The 20,391-nt window shown below is 41.3% G+C and overlaps 1 protein-coding gene and 1 long non-coding RNA gene across 5 annotated transcripts in view; one reads left to right on the top strand and one right to left on the bottom strand.

The window, feature by feature from the left end:
- Positions 1 to 5,398, bottom strand: part of SOX6 (SRY-box transcription factor 6) — a 369,092-nt gene extending 363,694 nt beyond the window's left edge. The window contains exon 1 of one of the 3 annotated variants that reach the window (XM_079307926.1): positions 5,233 to 5,398. The gene's annotated coding sequence lies outside the window, so the exon portion shown is untranslated. Of the gene's footprint in view, positions 1 to 698; positions 1,137 to 5,232 lie in introns of those variants that run through there. The other 2 variants (XM_079307922.1, XM_079307919.1) reach the window with 2 other exon arrangements.
- LOC306803061 lies at positions 410 to 5,113 on the top strand. Of its 2 annotated transcripts, none has more exons than XR_013774545.1 (3): positions 410 to 731; positions 1,017 to 1,443; positions 4,029 to 5,113. It is a non-coding gene; the product is annotated as an uncharacterized lncRNA (long non-coding RNA). The 2 variants fall into 2 exon arrangements; XR_013774546.1 differs by having other exon boundaries at positions 416 to 731; positions 1,017 to 1,070; positions 4,029 to 5,111.
- Positions 5,399 to 20,391: the final 14,993 nt, after the last annotated feature.

Here is a 20,391-nt window from a genome sequence, read left to right as displayed (position 1 = left end):
CGTCTCTCGGGGTTATCCGCCAGGAGAAACCCACGCGAGCGCTTCGGAGCAATGACAGCAGCGCTCCGCTCTCAAAGATTTATTTCGGATTTTATTTTTCCTCTCTTTCTCTCTTTCTCCCTCTCGTGTTAGTTCCTTACGTACAATATCTTCCCGCACCATGTGTTCGCCTGCCGTGGGTGATCTTAAAATACAACGCTGATCTGTCACTACATTTTAAAATAAACTCTACTCGGGAAGGATGAGAAAGTGTTGTGATTTCAAGGTACTGGGGTCCCTTAACGTCTCGGAAACCTAGGGATTCAAACAGCCCCGGAAACTCGCACGGGGACGAGACTATAACTACTTTTCTCTAAAGAGAAGGGAGAAAAAAAAAAAAAAAAAAAAGGAAGAAAAAAGAAACACAACACCCTCGTGATATAAAAGTAAATAATCGTGCAGGGGGAGGCGGGGGAAGGGGTGAATTCAGCAATGTTAAAAGCTAAACAACAGATCTATCTCCGGACGCTGCTGCTTCACTCTATTGCAACTAATAACCCATTAAAGACAGCGCAGGGGGAACCGAATTCTCTCCTGCAAAGCGACATAAATCCAGCGAAAACCCATTAAACCGCCGCCACCGCCACCAAGCCACGCAGCACTACACACCACAGCAAACAACAGGTATACAACACAATAGGGCTGGTTTTCCTGGTTACCTCCTCGGGATCCAGTGTGGCACAAAGCACTGGGTGAGCCTCCTTTTTTTTTTTTTTTGCAACGCGCTTCGGTAATTTTCATTAAAAAAAAAATAAAAATAAAAAAGGGAAGGAGGTGAAGGGGGGGAGGGAAGGGAGAGGAATAAATGGGTAGTAATTCGGTAAAATAAAATAAAATAAAATAAATGAACTAGAGTCTGCTGGTGTTTCTCCGGGCCATGGATGTGCAGGATCCCGATCGTTAGAAGTTTGCGGATGGGTTGCCTGGAGATTTGGTTACAATCAGGTTCATTTTTTTTTTTTTCCTCCTGAAACAAGTGAAGGCGATGGTTACTGCTGTCAATCTTGGCAATCAATGTGAGCGGCCATGTCGTAAGTATTCAAAGCATTTCCCGTCGTGCAACATCAGAAAGTGAGTGGCCAGGGCATTGATCTGAGGAAGGCAAAAGGAGGCAGGGCTCCCCCGCCCAGACAGCACAGGCAAGATGAGACAACACAGGGAGAGAGAGGAGGGAGAGGGGAAGGGAGGGAGAGACACAGAGAGAGAGAGAGAGAGAGGCTGGGAGCGAGCGGGGAGAGCAACAACTGCGGAGAAAGTGAGCACAAAACAGAAAGTGAAATCGGCGCGGGCTGCCAGCCGCATCCCCGCGCAGCTATCACCACTCACAGGGCCATTAGACACATGAAACCCTACACCGCTCTGCTCCCGCTAATGACCACTGATTGCCCGGAGTGGTGAGGAAAGGTACTAGAAAGTTACCGGGGAGGGGGTGCGAGGGCGGGGCGGGGGCCGGAAAAGGAGGAGGGGGAGCGGGGGGGTCCCGGGGGAGCCGGTTCGCGGGGCCGGGGCGGCGCGGGGGGGGCCGTGTCACACGGGGCCGGCCCGCCCTCCGCCCTCCTCCCTCCCTCCCTCCAGCGTGGGGACACACGCCGGGAGAGTCCCGCCGGCTCACGGGATACACCAGAAAAATAAAATTACAAGAAAAAAAAAAAAAAAAAAAAGCTGGAGAAAGACGATGTGCAGGAGGAGGGAAGAGCTGGCGGCGTGGGGAGGGAGCGGGGACGACGAGAGGGAAGCACTCAGCAAGCGCTTAGTGACAGCTGATAAATGGGTCTCTGAAGAGCCCCATCCCACATCACGGCCGGGAGGGGGAAAAATTAAAAAAAATTTAAAAAAGAAAAAAAAAAAAGGGTGGTGGGGGGGAGGGAGATGAAATGGAAAGTATAAATTACACCAGAGATGGGATCCAGCTACGGGGACCCAAGGGGGACAAGACACTCAAAGTCCACAAACTATTTTGTGATGGATTCAGCAGAAAGGTGAAAAGTGAGTGCAGTGAAAAAGGAAGGACAGGTATGGCCGGAGAGGAAAAACTGATTTAGGACGGACTCGAGCTGAAGTTGGGATTCTCGTGGCGACGACGAGAAATTTTAGCAGCGGCAATATATAAATATCCCTCTCTCTGCCTACCAAAAGGCAACAGATAAGGACTGGAATATCAGCTTGAATACCAATTTAGGAACTCACGCTCTCTTGGAAGTGCTAATTGGGGATGGGGGGGGGGGGGGGGGGGAGAGAGAGAGATCTGGGAGAAAGAAGGGAAAAACTATAAGGAGCTAAGGAGAAAATCAACCAGTGGCTGAGTACTGCAAACCCAAGAAAGTCTCCCTGCTGTATTTTTGCATTCCAAAGGTAAACATAAAAGAGTCTTTCAAACTGTCAGAGGCCCGCAGATCAGGTGGGCAAACAGCGCTGCAGAGCGAACGTCTCCCTCTTTTGATATTATTCACACCTAGGCTAAACTGTTGTTAAGATGGGAGTGCGGAAAGCAACCTCAAGCCCACAAAATGAGAGAGAGAGAGAGAAGTTGTTGATTCATCTCTGTATTTTTGGCACTTTCTCCCCATTTTCCAGAAGGCGCCTGGAACAGTTAGTAACAGACAAACTTTTTAATTTTAAAATAGCTTCATAACTTATAGAGGCCAAAAAGACGAGGAGAGAGCCTGATTTCGCTTTCCTTCCCTCTCAAGTAGAAATTTGCAGACTAGGTTAGACCCAGAAGCACACTCAGCCCCACAGCGAATGAACCTGGCTTCAGCAGGACGTGATGAAAATTGAGCATTAACGCGATGGCACAGGACAGATATGACCTGGCTCTAGTTCATTTTGTTAACAAGCTGTAAAACTCGACACACTGCTGGAGTCATGCACGTTGCATCCTCTGCCTTTGCTATCCGAGGTGCTATCGCCCCTCTCGAGCCGAGTTCGGGGAAAAGGAGCTGTAAGTCAGAACCTCTTGGAATAGTAGACCTGTTTTATACAGTATTTTTGGCAATTACACTACAATAAAAAGGAGTAACCAAGTCCTATTCGGCAAGTAGCAAGCACCTTGAAATAGAACTTTATAGTGATTTAGAAAAGCTTTATCATCAAATTAGCTGGAGGAGGGCATAGTAGCTATTTTCCATGCGTTCTTTCCATTTTAATAAAATACACTAAAAAAAGTGAAATTCGGAGATGAGGGGAAATTGTATGATTGTAAATACTGAGTTTGTATTCACCTGATTTCGGCTACTTCAAAGTATTCACCTTGCTGCAGTTATCCAGTGTATGGAATTAAGAGCAGTAAATAGCTGCATTTCGAGATACTACTCCCTGCTTTTTAATCTTTAGTTATAAGAATTCCAGTGATTGGCCACTAACGCTTTCCTTGTAACACATTTAAACCTGCAAGTAAAGGAAATACCTCGACTTTTTGCACAACTAATGTAGCTTTGGCGCGCAGAAAGATTTTAAAAAATTAAAATGAGCTATGTAAGAAAAGAGATGTAAATCAGAACACAGGGACGAATGAGTCTGCCTCAGTCTGCAACTCTAGTAATTTGTTGCTGGAAGTTTTTTTCTTCCAAGAAACAGAAAGGAAAAATACAACCCAAGCACTCCTCAAACGTAGCGCCTTATTAAATACGAAGCGGGAACGGGACAAGAGATAATTAAGGCATCAGATAAATCCAACCTCCCACCTAGCTCCAAATCGGGGCAGCATCCCGCTGCACTCCCGAAATTCCAGTGCAGAGAATGACACTGGGTTGGGGCAGGACACGGCAGGGATGCGGCCGCGCTCCCATGCGGAGCGCAAGGAACGCTCTCCAGCTTGTTGCTTCCCCTGCGTGATCAATTAAGTTACAGATGTAACTGTTAACTCAGTGCCGAGAGCGGCAACTTCTCGGCGGCAGGAAAAGAGGATTCCTTGGGCATTGTATGCAAATGTGCGTGTGTGTGTGCGCGCTGCACGGGGATAATTGTGATTCCCTCTTTGTTTGCATAAGTGAACACCCGCCGTGCGGATCCGTATACACGTGCCGAGAAACAAGAAAGCGCTTTCACTTGGAGTGTTACCCCACTTTTAGAAACCGCGTTTGGAATTACTGCCCTTGCTTTGGCTTGGTGATGGCTAGAGGCAGATGTTGAGGAGGGATGCTGACCTGCTGGGGGTCCCTGCTCAGCAGAGGGACTGCAGGCGCTCACATCACGTCGGGGCACTTACCTGTGCACAGCTGTCATGGCATTTTGCGCCGTGTGTCTCAGTAATTGCGTTAAAGTAAAGCAATATTCAACAAGCGAGGCAACCTGTCTGTGCTCTGAGTTGTACGTACCGCATCTTTAACCTGAGCAGCAAACCTGCAACTCCTGGAGAGTTGGCGGAACAGTCTCAAAAGTTTTGGATTCAAAGGGCAAGAAATTTCACTTTAAAAGTCATTCACCCACTTCTAAACTGCCCTCTCACCCCAGTTAATGCCGGACAATTAAGAGGCATGTTTATAAATTCCCTCTGCGGACACTGTCCGACAATGAAGGCTTGTTACAGGCTTGCTAAAGATGTTCAGAGAAACTTTTGCGAAATAATCAACAGCATGTGAGAAAAAGCTGAAGGTAAAGAAGTCAAAGCCTGATAATCCGATTGGGAAAAAGTTTTGTTAGACTAGATAGAAGTAAAATACTGCACGTTTCTTCAAAAGCAAACCCATCAGCTGATACGAGTTCTCCTAGAACAAGAACCTCTGGCGAACTCCTCCAAATTTAGGGGACGGTTGCATCTTGCAACACTCAAAGCTAAAGATCTGCCTGAAAACAGAAATTCTGAATTCCTTACAGCGTCATCTGCCAACAAAATGTATTGTCTTGGGAGAAAGAGTATCAAGGAGATTTTAATTTCATTTTAAACTGTGCATCATCTTGATAGCAAAGGAAAAAGCTGCAGCAACAATCTCTCCGCTCCACGCCCCCGCCGATCAAAAAAAAAAAAAAAAAAAAAAAAAAAAAAAAAAAAAAAGGGGGGGGGGGGAAGAGAAAAACGGAAAAAACACATAAACTTTTACAAAGAAAATAAAAGCAAGTTCGACATGAAAACCCCTTCCTGTCTCGGAAAGTTCATTTTAAAGGTCCCCTCTGTAAATCTAAAGTGCAAACACCAGGCTAAGGTAGTGAGTGGCTGGAATTTGCATGCTGATAAGAGAAGGCTGTTGTACTTACAGTGACAGAGGGCAGGCTGCGGAAGAAAAGCTGTTTGTGTTAGCCTGAGAGTCACCCAGGGCTGCAATGAGAGGAGAAGAGAGGAGTGGGAGTGCCAAGCTGGATACACCTTCACCGCATCTCATCACATCTGCCAGCCTCTCTCTCCCTCTCTCTTTCATTTCCACATTCCCTTTGTTCCTGAAAAAAAAAAAATCTACACGTCACATCAGTCCCCAGATGCAGTCTACACCAAAGAAAAAAAAAATGAATAATTCAATCAAACTGTGCATAGTCTCTAAGGCAATAAATCTATTGCACTTAAAGAAACGAAGGGTAATTACCGCTATAGAATTAAAATAAGGCCAGAGCGCGCAGGGATCCCAGGGTCTGTAAACTCCACGGTCAAATAAAGTTTCATTTATTTAATCCTTTGACAACCCCAATGTAAACTAAAGGGGAGGATCAGAACTTATTCCGGTTGGGTTTGAGAATGCTTGAAGTGAATGTTATAAAAGGAGAGCGCCCGTGGTCTGTGACAAACACAATGCAAGGGAGTAGAAGTGTTTCACTGCATCACCTCCAGGGTCCGTTCCCCCCTCCCTAATGAAGAGCAGACCACACTCCCACTTCCACCGGCTCCTGCTGCTCGCTGCAAGTGCAGCGGGGATCGCTGGCAGCCAGCAGCCGCCTTACCTGCTCCCGAGCGCCAGCACAGCCTGACAAAACTCAGGGGAACCGGCAATTTTGTTCCACGCTCTGGCGGAGAGAAGCCTCGGGGGATTAGCACCGGCAAGGATTGCCTCGGAACGGTGCCCCTGACTCGCGGATGTGTGCGGGGCTGAGGCGGGGGACTGCCCGCCGGGGGCGGGGGGAGCCCGGCGGGAGCGGAGCCGGGCGCGGCGGCGCTGCCGGAGCGCGGGCACGGACCGGCCGGGGCGGGAGGCAGGATCCGCGCCGCTCCCGCTCCTGCCTCGCAGGCGGCTCCCTCGGCTGGGAGGTAAGATGATTCTACATTGTGTTTGTTCCCCCACGGGTACCCCGGCTGCCAGGGGCGCGCTGCTGCGCTAACCAGGGCGGCGGCTCGGGGCTGTGGCTCAGCTCCTTGTGCCCGAACCGAGCCGGAGCTTAACATCGGCATCAGCTGCTTTACACTCTCCATCACATTCTTTGCAAACTTCTCCTGGGGGGGCTGGGGGAGGAGTGAGACGGAGAGGGGGAGGGGGAAACTAACCCCAGGTGAGACCGCGCTCTTCAGATGCCGCAGACCGTCGCTGCGATGCCGCCGGGCTCTGCGCCGACCGGGGAGGCTGAAACACCTTCGGCCGGCGCGGAGCATCGCGCAGCTCTCGTCCCTGCGCCTCTGTAGCAGCGGTTTGATTTATCCGAGCCATTACCGGGACTGTTATTCCGGAGCAGGCTCCCGGAGCGCGCTCCCGGCCGGCGCGCCCGGGCCCGTCCATGTGCTTACCGCGCCACCGTGAGGCGGGCGCGGGCCCCGCACCGAGCGCTCCCGGGCCGGCCGAGCGCGCTGCGGCCGCGGGGACTCGCGCAGGGCGGACCGCGGGGTCGGGGCTCCGCCGGGGGCAGCGCGCAGCGCCCGGGGCTCCGGGACAGCGCACCTGCCTCCCGCCCGCTCTCACGGGCCGGAGAAAGAGAGAGAGAATTTAAGGAGAATTGAGGAGATGGGAATACACAAAGCGAAAGCGCCACACGGGTGTTTTCCTTCCTGCCCCGAGACTTTCTCCCTCTCTTCACTGGGCGCTCCCCAGAGAATTGGGGTGAGTAGGGCAGAGAGCATCCCGGCCCGCTCCTCCCGCCGGCACCGCTCTCTGTAAATCCCCTCCGACCCCCCTGCTGGAACGCAGCGTCCCTTCGGAGTGTGTGCCAGGGAGCACTGCTGGCTCCCCTGCCCATCCTCTTTCTGCCTCTTTCCCCGGCCAAAATCAGGCCACTTGCACTGCCCGGGCTTTCCTGGAAGGTTTTCCTTCTCAGGTCTTTTAGCTGATCGCAAGTTCGAGGCTGGGGTTTTGGTTATATTTATATTAATGGAAGGGGAGTGGGAAAAAAGAGAAGAAGAAAGACTAGGCTATCACCACCCATGGACAGTACCTGGGGTGACACTGCTAAAAGTTGTGGATGAAGATCAGCACGATGAGTTTCTAAGGTGTGCTCCAGGCACATGAAAGCTATGGAAATGGATCTACTGCAGGAGACAGATCCATTTATACAGGGGCACAACACATCACTTACCTCTCACGAAAAGCTTTAACCCAGAAGGGGGTTCCTCTCAGGAGGCTTTTAGCAGCTGGTGGAAAGCATCCCAGCTACTGGAAAGCATCCATCATGTCAGGGCATCCTGGCACCCAGAAAAGCACTGACTGCACCGGCAAGGTTGAAGTCCCTTAACTCCTGCCTACTAGTTGCACTGGCAGAGCAAGCTCCGCACATGAACCATGAGAACTCTAATAACAAGCTCCAAAAACTGGCAATTACATTCAGCTCTGATTAGGAATCACCTTAAGATTGGATACCTGATGCTTTTCATGCACATAGTAAAAGTAGAGAAAGAGTAGCGTTACTGTGGAAGGTGCAAATATTTCCACTGAAACACATCTGCTCCTGCTAATCTGGGAATTTTACCTAATAGCTGGATTTGCCTGTTTATCATTTTAGTAATATTTCAACTCCCATCTCTGTACAACAGGATGACCATAAAACACAGCTAACATCCAAAAATGCAGCTCAAGATTAACAGTGGTTTTAAAGGTACTTTTCCAGAAAGCCATGCCAGAGATGTTTAAAGCAATCATCACATTCTAAGGCATCTCTTCCTTGAGCATGCACCTGTATAGCCTCACATATTACACCAATTTTCCCAGCTTCAGCTGGGAATTGCAGAGCTTGTCTCGGGAATGAGGGGAGACAGGAAGATCTGTGTCAGGTAGAGCACATTTGAGGGGCTGGGAGGGGGCTCATGCTACAGGACCCCCTTACAGCCCACAGCAGCTCTATTTTATATTCTAGACCAGAATAAGCTCTAGGTCAGTGGTGTAAACATGAAGGTTGCTGAGGATCTTCCCCTAGAATCTCAGTGACAAAAAAGCCCTTGCTAAAACATGATGACTGCAAACCCCTATCAGCACACCACGGTGCTTTTATTTTCTCACTAGCAGTGTCCCATTCTGACAGCACATGCTGGAATTCAACAGAGCATGTATAGGATTTCTATTGTAACACTGCAATTATTCCATCAGTTTATTTTTGTTTCATATACCCATTCCCTCAAATAAAAAATAACCTCACCAGCAAAGCACAATTTTCAAAGTCCCTGACCAAACTATTGTGCTACAAACATATACGGAGTAAAAAAAATCCAAACAAACAAACAAAAATACCCAAATAAAACCAAACAAAAATAACAAAAAGCAACTCTGAAGATTAGAATAAATAAACAAAGTTGTCTTTGACCTGGAAACTGGCCCACACTGCAAATAAATGTATTACCACTTAGCCACATACACATGCCACATGAACAGAAATAAAAGGAATCCTCAAGATAGGCCAATGATTTTGTGTTTTATATTAGTACCACTGTGCACTTATAAATTGCATTGGTTTCAAGATTTTTTTTTTTGGATTTATGACTATATGGCCTAATCTTGTAGGCTCGTGTCATTGCCAGTTGTTTCATCCAGGAGCTCAAGTCCTGTGCATGTGAAGTGCATGCTTCTTATAAAGAGACTTAAAATGATGATGCTGGAAAGGATTAACAGTTTAGAAAATATTAAGACAAGAGGTTAAAATGTCTACAAAGATATTCTGGGATATGGAGTTGTTTCAAGCTATCCAATTTTATTTGGAGCTTGTAAATATCATGACATATCCCACATGGGCAGTAGGGCCATGTCCTCCCTCCTCTCCTCTTCAGGCACTTCACATTTTCTTACCCAAATACGCAGTAGTAACTTCTTGCAACAAAGTTGACTAAGAAGCAAATCACTGTATAAATCTTTCAAAATATGTTTAAATATAGCTTAGTAAACCGGGAATGTTGGGCAGAAACTGCTGAAAGCTTTCATACTAGTAAAACTGGAACGTGACATGATCTCAGCATATTCGAACATTCAATTAATTATATGGAACGTTTTTCCAGTGTAATATCAGATTTAAGACTGAAGTGAAGTAAATATGATTGTACTGTTTTGGAATCTTCCTAAGACAGATGACTGAAAAATCAAGGTGTTTTATTTCCTATTTGGATCAATGATCAATAAGTCTTATACATGAGAATCACGCATTTTGAATAGAAAACACACTTTTTAATAAGTGCAAGTTAGAGACTGAATAAAATTACTGTGTTTGGAGAGTAAAACTCACTATTTTTTAAGTCATTGCAATCTATATAATTATGAAGTAACTTGAATAAGGCATCTTACATTGGTCCTAATTTTTTTACTCAAGTAAAACCCTCATTTATTCCAGTGTGAGTGTTGCCTGAGTAATAGAGTTCCCTGTCAAACTGTTAAAATCAGCTAACTTCTAAAAGCCTGCAGATTGATGAAATAACATGATTATACCAAAGGTATGTATTTAATATGGAAAAAAAAAATCAAGTTACCAGGCAAGGCCTTTTCACATTTTACATTTACAATAAAACATTTACAATATAAGTAAATATTATTCAGGTGTTTATAACTTTGTGCCTGGTCATGAAGACACTTAAGCTTGTGATTTTATTTATGTAAGTCATGCCAGTGAATCAGTACTCTGATGTCACAAGCATTTGAGATTTAGCATCTAAAACAATAGAAATAGAAATAAACTGACTTTAAATATTCCACCAGCAAAACAAGGCTTCTTTATGCCATGGATTGCACTGTAAGAGTTATTTTGGAATGTCGTGTTTAAAAGTTTGTGAGTGATGATATACATCCTCTTTGTTTTGAGTGAATAAGCCCTTCGTCAACATAATGTAGCAGGGTTAGATTTTAAAAAGGTTCTCATAGAAAGCCAGAATTCCTTCACAAAAATCAACAAAAATCAGACAAACTAAAAATGCCGACATACACCTTCTTCTGTTTGTTTTTTTTTTAAATTAAGTATTAACAGCTTGATTCTAATAAGAATATTAAGTAAATAAATGTTAGCTCTACTCGGTGCTATTAGCATAGTTGAAATAGTAGTTTATAAATTTTTGAGAGCATCAGCATCATGATATGGTTGTCATAGAAACTGCAACAATATGTCATTTCAATTAATTTTACATGCAGTGATGCTGAGGTCCATGTAAAAATTCTTTTAGGAAGTTCTAGAAGTAAATATTGAATAGCGGGAATAAAAAAATTAATAGGTAATGGTACCCTTAAATTACTATTTAATTAATAAAACAGGGAGAAATCTAAATTATTCTAAAATAATGACTGTGCTGGAAGAATTAGTTAAGCAGACTTTGACTTCAAAACGCCAAAATTAAAAGACCAAAGCTATGGAAACATTCAAATTCTAAATCAAAAAAGTATCTTTTCCCAAATGAAACAGATTGGTGGAAAAAAAACCTCAAACGTAAAAAAAAGATTTATTCCTGTCCACAAAATATAAAACATGAAACAGTTTCAAATCATAAATGTTCCTTTTGTGTGTGCAAGAAGCAAAAAGTCAAATGCTACAAATCCAGGACCATAATACACGATTTTAAAAAAAGCTTTAAAGGTAGGAAATGTAACATGAATAGATTTATTTTTCCTGTATAATGCAGCTACTGTGTGTTATGAATGCCACCTTAAGTAAATCATTGCCAGACACACTCAACTGACATTAATGACTTGATTATTAGAACAGAAAAGCTAACCAAAATAAAGGCAGTGTTTCCAAAAAAATAATAATTGCATTGTAGCAATGTGAACTTTTTATTATTTTTTATGTTATGTATGAACATGTACTCCTGTTTTCTTATTGAATGTGTATGATATAATACCTGACCTGATAGTTTATATATGAAAGAAAATACTGAGCAGATCGTAATGAGAAAAGAATTTTGTTTTTCAACACATTTTATACTGCAATCAATAATTCCCTAGTACATTTTGTTTAAATTTACTGAGTTGCTACACAGACTAGAATGTGCAAGACCTTTCAAACTGAGATGTGAAACAAGCTGTTTGTTAGTAAATAAGAACTACAGATATTGAAAAAAAAAAAAATTAAAAGGAAGAAATAAGAAAGCCCCCAGCCTATGGAAGCTATCTGCATTGAGAAAGGAGAAGCATCTAGAGCTCTCTTTCTGATAGGATTAAGGAATGCTACAAAAGAAGCATTTAAATCTCTAGTTTTCCCTGACAATTAACAATGAAAAGCAGATGTTTACAAAGCTATTTTACATGCTCGTTTATAAGATGCTAAAAGATGGTTTGTGGATGGTAAGAAGGAAGAGCTGGATAACTGCTTGTCTGGTGTATATTTAAAAGCATTTTCATTGGCTCAGTTATTGTTAATAATGAAAGAAACACTTTGTGCTGTATAGCTGTGACTATAGAAAACTGCCGTCGTAAAGTCCTCAACAAACTCTTAAGATGCAATTTACAAAGATAATAATAACACAGAATTATTTCACTTCTCTGAATGCTACACATTTGCATACCAGGACTGTGTACAATATACTCATAATGCACATTCATAACAACAAGGACTTCTTAACATTGCAACAGCACAAGATCTGTGCATTAAAAATCTACAGTTCCAAGTTTTCCTTTTTGGTGGGAAACCATTTGTATAAACCAGATGCTCTGCATCTACTCAGAGAAAGCTCACGTTCAGCTTTACACCTTTATTGAATGGGATCATATCAAGAAAATTACAAATCACTGCAAGGTAGCAGCAATATTAATAAATTCCCCCTAACAGAGAAACATGGCCAATTAAGTTTCCACACAAATTTGAGAAGAAGTCTGGTCTATAACTGTGAGTCAGGAGATGTGGGTTCTATTCCTGGCCGTGCTACAAACCTACAGAGTGTTTCTGAACAAGTCACTTACACCAAGTCACTTGAGTAGAAAAAATGCTAAGAATGCCTGCCTCGAGCTCAATTTAGACAGATCCATATCTGCTTCTATGGACACCTTCAAATGTGGGCATAAGCCTCTAAAAACCTGGGGCCTACTCTTTTTGGACTTTGCATCTTATCCTGTTTCTCTACCTGGAGTGAGGCTGTTGGGGGATTTCATTCATGAAAGACTCCTCACATAGCAATTATATTTATGCATAACAAGGTTCCCATTAAAAGCCCTAGCCCTGCTTGTTTCACGCACACATTTCACTTCACGCATTTGTAGGAGTCCCATTTACTCTAAAAGAATTATTCACTCTGTATAATTTTAGGTTTCTAAACTTCTGCAGTATCAGGAGCTAAGTTAATGGAATAGATAATGTGTAGAAATAATCATAGTTAGTAATGAGCTTTAGCCTTCACACTTAAAATCCTGCATCACATTTGATAGGAGGATTTTTATGTATTGCCATTACAATGTCCTGGCACAAGGAGGACAACGCATAGCTGACTTGACATTACAATTTTTTTTTAAATCTTAGCACATCTAAATTTTCAAAACAAACAAAACTCTCTTTGCAAAGTGTAAACTAATTCCAAAATCTGCAGTTTCAATCATAAAAGGCACTCATAAATCACCTGTGTGTTGCCACCATGCAAGCTGCTTTTGGTTTCTGCCTCAGCCACTGAATAAATTCTAATTTTTGTTAAGGCTTATGTTTTTCCTACTACTTCTCCAGTTGTGAATGACTATATTACATGAAAGTACAAAAATATTTAATTCATATTAGCTGGCTAGATTTCATTTCCTCGATGGACTCTTCCACAGCTCAGACTTCCCATCTCCGGGACACTCTCTTGGACTAAAATTGTGCTACATGCATAATGATATGCAAAGTAGGTCAAGTTTCCAACATGCAGCTACAGCCATCCTTAACTTCACCCAAATGGATACTGCTCACATGGTGAAAACTAAACATGCATAGAAATGTTTACAGAATTGGGGCTGAAAGTAGCAAACAGTCTTCCTGCCTTAGATGGATTTTTACCATAACACAAATTATTTACACAGAAATCTAACAGCAAGGGATAATTGAAAATATTTTGTCTACCTTTCAACAAAACACCATGGGGAAAATACCTTCCCAGCAGCTGTTATTGGTAGGGCAGAAGGGGACAAAAGAAGGAAACAGCTTCTCCCTGAGTCAGTAAGAGCCTGCACTGGTGCTGCACTATTGCCAAGTGCAAAACCAGCTAATAAAATGCAGAACACAGCTCGCAACTGCCCACTTTTTCGAGTACCACATTCCCCAGCCCTGAAACACAAAAGGTATCCTCCCTTCTCCCTCCCCTCCTTCCCACAGAAATTACACTCCTGGCTGGGTCCTTGACTGCTGGCCTGCCACAACCACAGAGAAGGGGACACAATTTGCCTCTGTCTCAGTATTCTGCCGTTATTTTAATTTGATGGTATTTTAATAATACAGAGTGGTTAGACTCCTCAGACTGTCATCTAAAATGTTGGTGACTAAGGGTTCTGTTCTGAGAAGGTTCTTTCCTTATTTTTTTCTTCTTTTTTTTTTTAAATTTATTTTTATTCTTTTCTGGTTTGAATATTTTTTTCAATTAGCTTTCTCATTTAAGCAGTAGAAAGGTTAGCATTATAGGCTTGGGGTTTCTTTTAAATTAACTTAGGAAACATTTACAGTGTTCATCAAAGGATTCCATGTTCCTGGAAGTTGGAATTAAAAGGAAAAACATGTTAAGCAAAAAAAGAGCACTTTAGAATCAATATGGTCACACACACACCCCAGATCCCCAACTCGTATAGTCAGCAAGCAATCATTTCTTTAGCATGGCAATTTTCCACTTAAGCACTGAAACCTCAACCTCGATTGTAAAGCAGTTTTCAGGGGGTCATAGCTTCTGCCTTTGCTTTTCTCATCCTTTCTACAATCTAGAGTTGCAAAGGAAATTTGTCATGTTACATTTTTTTAATGTACAGAAGTGGGGAGAGCTGAGTGTGGAATTAGCAATGTATTGGATTTGAATGCACACTTTTATCAGAGCCAGACATGATAAACCTTTTACAGAACATCCTCTATGGTCACGTTCAGCACAGGGAGCAATTCCTGAAAAACAGCACTAAATTCTCTGACACACTTCCTAAGGTTCTGGGTCAAGGGAAGAGAAACAAGGATTTGTCAAGGTCTGCTTAATGAGTCTGAGAAAGAAAAACACTAAAATCTGTGGTTTAAATGCAGTACCCTATACCAAATAATTTTTTCAATTTGAAAAAACTCATCTGTCTCCTATACAGTTTTTGGCACACTTGTTTTCCAAGAGTGAGATTCAAACTTTTCAAAGCCCTTACATAAGGAACTTGCTTCTTTTTGCTCAAAAAAAAAATTAATGAATTATACAAATCCTTTGATTTATAGAGAAGCTTTATTTTGTGGAGAATATTAAGAGATTTTACTGTTGATATTTCCACATTAATATACATTATTTATCTCCACAGGGTGGCGAAAAAGAGAAAATTGCAAAGACTTACTGGGTGGCAGGAAGTGGGATTCACTATAATCAACAGCAGCAGGGGACTCTTTGAGGTTGTGTTGCAAGATATATTCAAGATTTTAGCAGAAAGAAAATAATTGCATTTAATATTGTGCTGGTGGGAAATAACATATGTTCAATCTTTTCCAGCTTTTACACTTACATTTAGATTTAGACTCTTGCCCTTTCAATGCAGAGATACTAGTTCTTAAAATCTGGATTTATTTTTTTTAATTCTTATTTTTAACCACACTTATGGAGAGAATATCCTGCTATTAGCCAGCTAGATTTTTATGCTACTTGCAAATTTTACTTCAAAAATTTACTAAGGTTTCATGAACATACTCAGTGCACTAAATAAATAGCTCTATGTTCAATAAGTAAGCTATTGCCAAAACACAGCAAAGTTTCCAGCATTATTTTATTTTAGATCTTTTTTTTAATGTAAACCCCAAAGATTATATATTTTCTCTGATGTTTGCTTAAAAATTCTTCCTGGTTCAAATCACTACATTTCTTAGAAATTCAGAACTTCTTAAAAATGGATGTAGCTCTGTCTCCGAAAGAGTAATTAATAAGTTGATGAAATATTTGCAGTTAGCTAATACAAAAAAGCTGACAGTCATATAAAGGTTTTCCACACTTAAAGGGATTAAAAATTTGTGCATATGATAATTGAGCTTCAATCTTAGTTTATAGCTCATAAAAGTTCAGGAAATTAAAAGTAGCTGTGTAGTATAAGCTAACTGTGCAGAATTCCTTTATAATCAAATACATACAGACAGACAGAGAGGTATCACCATAGCACATTTCAATATTGCCTGGTTTGCCCATGAAGTAGAAGAGAAACTGGCACTGGACAAGTCTCTCTTCCCACCTTAAAAAAAGACCTAGAAACAATTAATTTAGGCTAGATGCCAGTATTTTAGAGACTAAGGCAAGGGAGATGAATTCCAGCTTGGACAATAATTGCAACTCTTGTCTTGTCTTACTATTTACCTTTAGTCATTCCCTGCTTTGTGCTACTCCAGAATGGGCATCTCAGGGCAGATCACCATGTGTGCAAAAGGCTAAAGGAACAGTCATCATTTAGGTCAATAGGATCAGCCTATTCCTTCCCTACGAATTTACTTGCACACTTCAGGGAAACATATGAAATTTTTTTTCAATGAAAATCTGTCAAAATTGTTGGGTTGTTTTTTTTTTTAATAACCCTATTGCTTTACTGATTTTCTCTGTAAATACAAATGGAATTACATATATATATGTGTAAAAACACATCATGGATTTCTGGAATATGCAGGATTCCAGACCTGGACTTTATATTGACAAGGGCTTACAGGTGGCTACCAAAAGACTTAAACTGGGAGTTGTGAGTGGGAGGAGGAGATGTGGGAGAACAATCTTCCATTCAAGAACAGTCTTCTCAAAAGTCATCTCAAGGCTAAACAGGCTGCTTCATTGGTAAAATGTAGTAAATATATATACATATACTTCACAGGCTGCAATTCCACGGTCGCTTTACATCGCTTAATGACTGGCATGTAGTTTTTGTACTTTTTTACTTTTTAAAAAAATATTTACTTTTCTTGCTCCACCCTCACTGCCAGCAATAGCATTACATGGCTCCATGCTCTGTCAGCTGAAGCAACTGCTGTGGTTTTGGGTGGCAAGGAGAGGGGTTCTGTTGTTGATTTGGAATAGTGCAGCTGCACAAAAAGTAGTGCTGGCCCCAGAGGAGACAGAGAGGGAATGGGTGCTGGTGTGGAGATCAGCCCAGATAAAAGGTGGAACTGCAGCCTGAGGTGGGATCCAATGGCACCTTAAACATACAAGGAATTTGGGTCGTCAGAGCCTCATACACCAATCAAGGCTTTCTATTCTTTCCCTTGCCTCAGCACTAACACCCACATACATGTGCAGGAGCCAACCCAGGGAGGCTGCTCATCTGTAAGCTAACCCCACAAAAGTGAAGAGGAAAAAAAAAAAAACAACAATGAAACAAAAAAACTGTTCAGCCAGATCTGCTCCAAGGAGCAATTCACAGAAGGATCAGACAAGAGCCAGTGCCAGCACAGCGCCGAAGGTGGAAACACAGAGCCAGAGCCAATAGAGGAGTGGACAAGGCAGCCCAAACTTAGATCAACTCCAGCTGTGATGGACCCAGAGCCGGAGCCAGCCTGACCGCTGAGAAGCTTCCTAAAACCTCTGCACTTTTTCTAAAAACACTGAGATAGAATGAGTAAGTATATGGAGTTTAAATTACCACAATACCAGAGAAATAAAATCAGGATTCTTACTTAAACACTGAACGGGGTCAAGAAGAAAGAAAAAGCCCTCATGGTCATAAAGATATCAAGCAGAGTTTCTGTAGGGTGTCACAGGCCAGGAAAAATCCTTCCTGAGCTACACAGATCACACTTGTGAGTAAATTTCTCCTTTCTAAGCCTTCATTGTGTAGATGAGAAGATAAGGTAGAGGCTGTTTGAGAAAAATTGAAAAAGACTAAAACCAGAGTAGGAGTGAGCATTTGGAAAATTATTAGTGTGGAAGACAGCACGTTTTTCTCTGTGCAAATATCTAAATCCTGCCATCCCACACCCTTAAAATATGAATATTTTCTTACTTGAGGATATGTAAGTTTTTAGAACAAACAGATTTATCTGGCTAACATTTGTAAGGGCAACTACATACACATGATGAAGTGTTGGAAAACTGAATTTAAAAGAAAGGAGAAAAAATACTTAGGAGATATGAAGTCCAGAACAAAAATATTTCTAATATTACCGTTCAGACTTTAAATAAAATAGACAAAGTCTAATATGTTGACTACAGCAACAGCAGCAAAAAAATAAGTCTCTGTAAAAGATCAACTTGGAAATTGCAGACAAAAGCTGCAGGGAAGCTACAAAGGATTGGTGTGTTAATTCCTAAGAGAATAGACTGTATTTTGAGGTACATGAATAAACAGATATTAGTTAGTAGGTTTAGCTTTTCCATTGAGGATTGTACTAGTTGGAAGGAAGATAAAATCTGAGGCTGACTTTGGGGAAAACACCTAAAAAATTTAGAAAAATTTATATTGACCATATACTTAGAATTCTAGCAGACAACAAGGTGACCCATGGACTGTTCCTAGATACACATTTTTTTAACAGGTAGGTCTTTGAATGTAACTGGGATAAATCAGTATTTACAGATACTTTTGTGCTCCCACTTCCTGTCTTCTGCTCATAATTTAGGAAATTAGTATAAATTATTTGCAGACACAAAAAGAGATATCCAAAAGTAAAGTGGTGTAAGTCAAGGTATGTTAAAGGTTAACAAAAACACTTTCTGGAGGACAGCAGTGGAGAGCAACATGGAAAGAGTGTAAAGGATACTTTAAAGGAAAAGTGCTGAAAATCAGAGGAATTCAAAGAAGAGAAAAGCAGGCAAAAGTAATTCACATGCAATCAACACATTTTCAGATTTGGAGAAGTATTGGATGATGGATTTTTAGAGAGAGAAGTTACTCAGAAATAAAAGTTTCATGTGTGCTGCCCTCTGGTCCTATGTACAGTTATTGAGGAGAGGGAAGGTAAGGAACTTGATTTTTACAATTTTGTTTCTGGCCTGCCCTGGCTGAGATAATAAAAGCAAAGTTTGGCTAATTCAATTTGGATGTGTATTGATTTGTTGTTGTTGTTGTTGGCAGCATTGCACTGCTGTACTCTCTGTGCCCTTGAGGAAGCAGGAAGAAACCTGGGAACGGAGAAATGCATGGCATGGGGAAGAATAGGATGGCATCCATGAGACTGGGAAAATGGGCTTTTATGATACAGCTACAAAAACATCTGTAAATGCCATGTCTTTCTGCTCAGCTTTGTTTATACACATTTAGTAGCAGTCCTCAAGACTGGATTTTTGTTAGCCAAGCAGATGAAGTCAGTTGAACTCAAACTGCCTATAGGAGCACAGCTCAAGGATTCAACCACCCTTAGTGGATGGACTTAATCAGATTCATTAGGTTCGACATATTTCCTTAGGGAATTTGTCAGAAATATTTTTTAATTGTTATCAAAACAAACAAAGCCCCCCAAAAAACAAAACAAAAAAAATAATGAAGCAGAAGTTTCTTCTTAACAACACACATGAATAAGAATATAAGGACAACAGAATGTCTTTTCCATGTACATTAGTTTAACCTAGAAACCACAACCCTTGTCTAAGCCAGTCTCCACAGAGTGGAGTGCCAGATTTTGACCAATATTCTCTTTAATCAGTATGTGTAGATATACAACTGTGTACCTTTAGGGCAGCCTGGAACTGCTGTCGTCAGAGCAGATGATGCAGGCAATGTTTGGCAATTATCCCATGCTGTGTGCCACAGGGTTGTTCAATCCAGCATGCTCCCTCACAGTCCTGCCATCACAACAAATTACCATATAAACATAGGAAACTTTACAATAACACAATTATGAACTAACCACCTTAATTTACTGGAGCACAAATAGTATTCCAAAACAGTAACACATTTCTTACCTGAAAAGTCACAGAAATCACTGGCCTCCTTTAGCAATGAGTTCATGATATCAAATGTCCTCTTTATTGAATGTTGGTCACTGGGAAAATTCATGGGTAATCAGTGCTCTTTTAAAATCTGCTGGATTGCCACTCATCTCCTGCAATACCTTAAGAAATGTGTCCTTGCCTGATTAGATGTTTTGGTACCATAAAAAGGAAGTAATAAAACCCCTCCCAAACACAGTGAATTTCAGATCTGCAAATGTATATCAGTACAGCAAATATAAATTGCCTTTTTTTATTAGCTGCCTTATTTTAGTATTATAAAAGATTTAAAGTAGTTAACCAACATGCCAAGACCCTAGAAACTAAGGCACTTTTTTTTGCTTTTTTTTTTTTAATAGAATGAAGCCATCCCAACTCACCCAAAATTTTAGCTCTTCTGTGGAAAGCCAGATAAAAGGTTAAATCCTTAGTGAACAAAAAGAATATGAACTGGGCTGGTTATAGGACAGTGTGCAAATTTAAAACTGCTCTACACTGAAGGGGGTTTTTTTATTCACACTGTTCTGGACTAAAACCTATTTTTCTGCACAACTATTAAAAGTACCTGTAAGTGTACATACACTTTGCATGTTTCTCAGGAATTACAGATATGAATATTTAAAATTAAGAATTCTTAATTAAATCATTAATAGTTACATACTGTGTTTTGGTGTCTTTCTTACAATTTTAAAGTTATTTTAAATATACAGTACCTACCTATTTACACATTGAAAAGTTGTACTTTAAAATGGAAACAGTTATGGTTCCAATCTGCTACTCATAACATACAAAAATAACAGATATACATAATTCCAGTAGGCACTGTGATTTATTATTTTAGCCTTTACCAAGAAAAACATTTTCAAGCAAGTTTTTTTTTTTTACCAGAAGTTTATGAACTAAAGTTGGAAAGATGGTTCTATAAGCCAAGTAAACAATCTCACTATCAATGACTTTCTCCCTTGCTTCCAAATATCTGTTGCACACAGACACTTCATTAAAGCAGATTGCAAAAAAAAATAAAAAAA

This window comes from Erithacus rubecula (assembly GCF_903797595.1).
Source record: "Erithacus rubecula genome assembly, chromosome: 6".
In the NCBI taxonomy this organism is placed as follows: domain Eukaryota; kingdom Metazoa; phylum Chordata; class Aves; order Passeriformes; family Muscicapidae; genus Erithacus; species Erithacus rubecula.
Note: the sequence above shows the minus strand (reverse complement) of the source record. Positions and strands in the feature narration are given on the sequence as shown.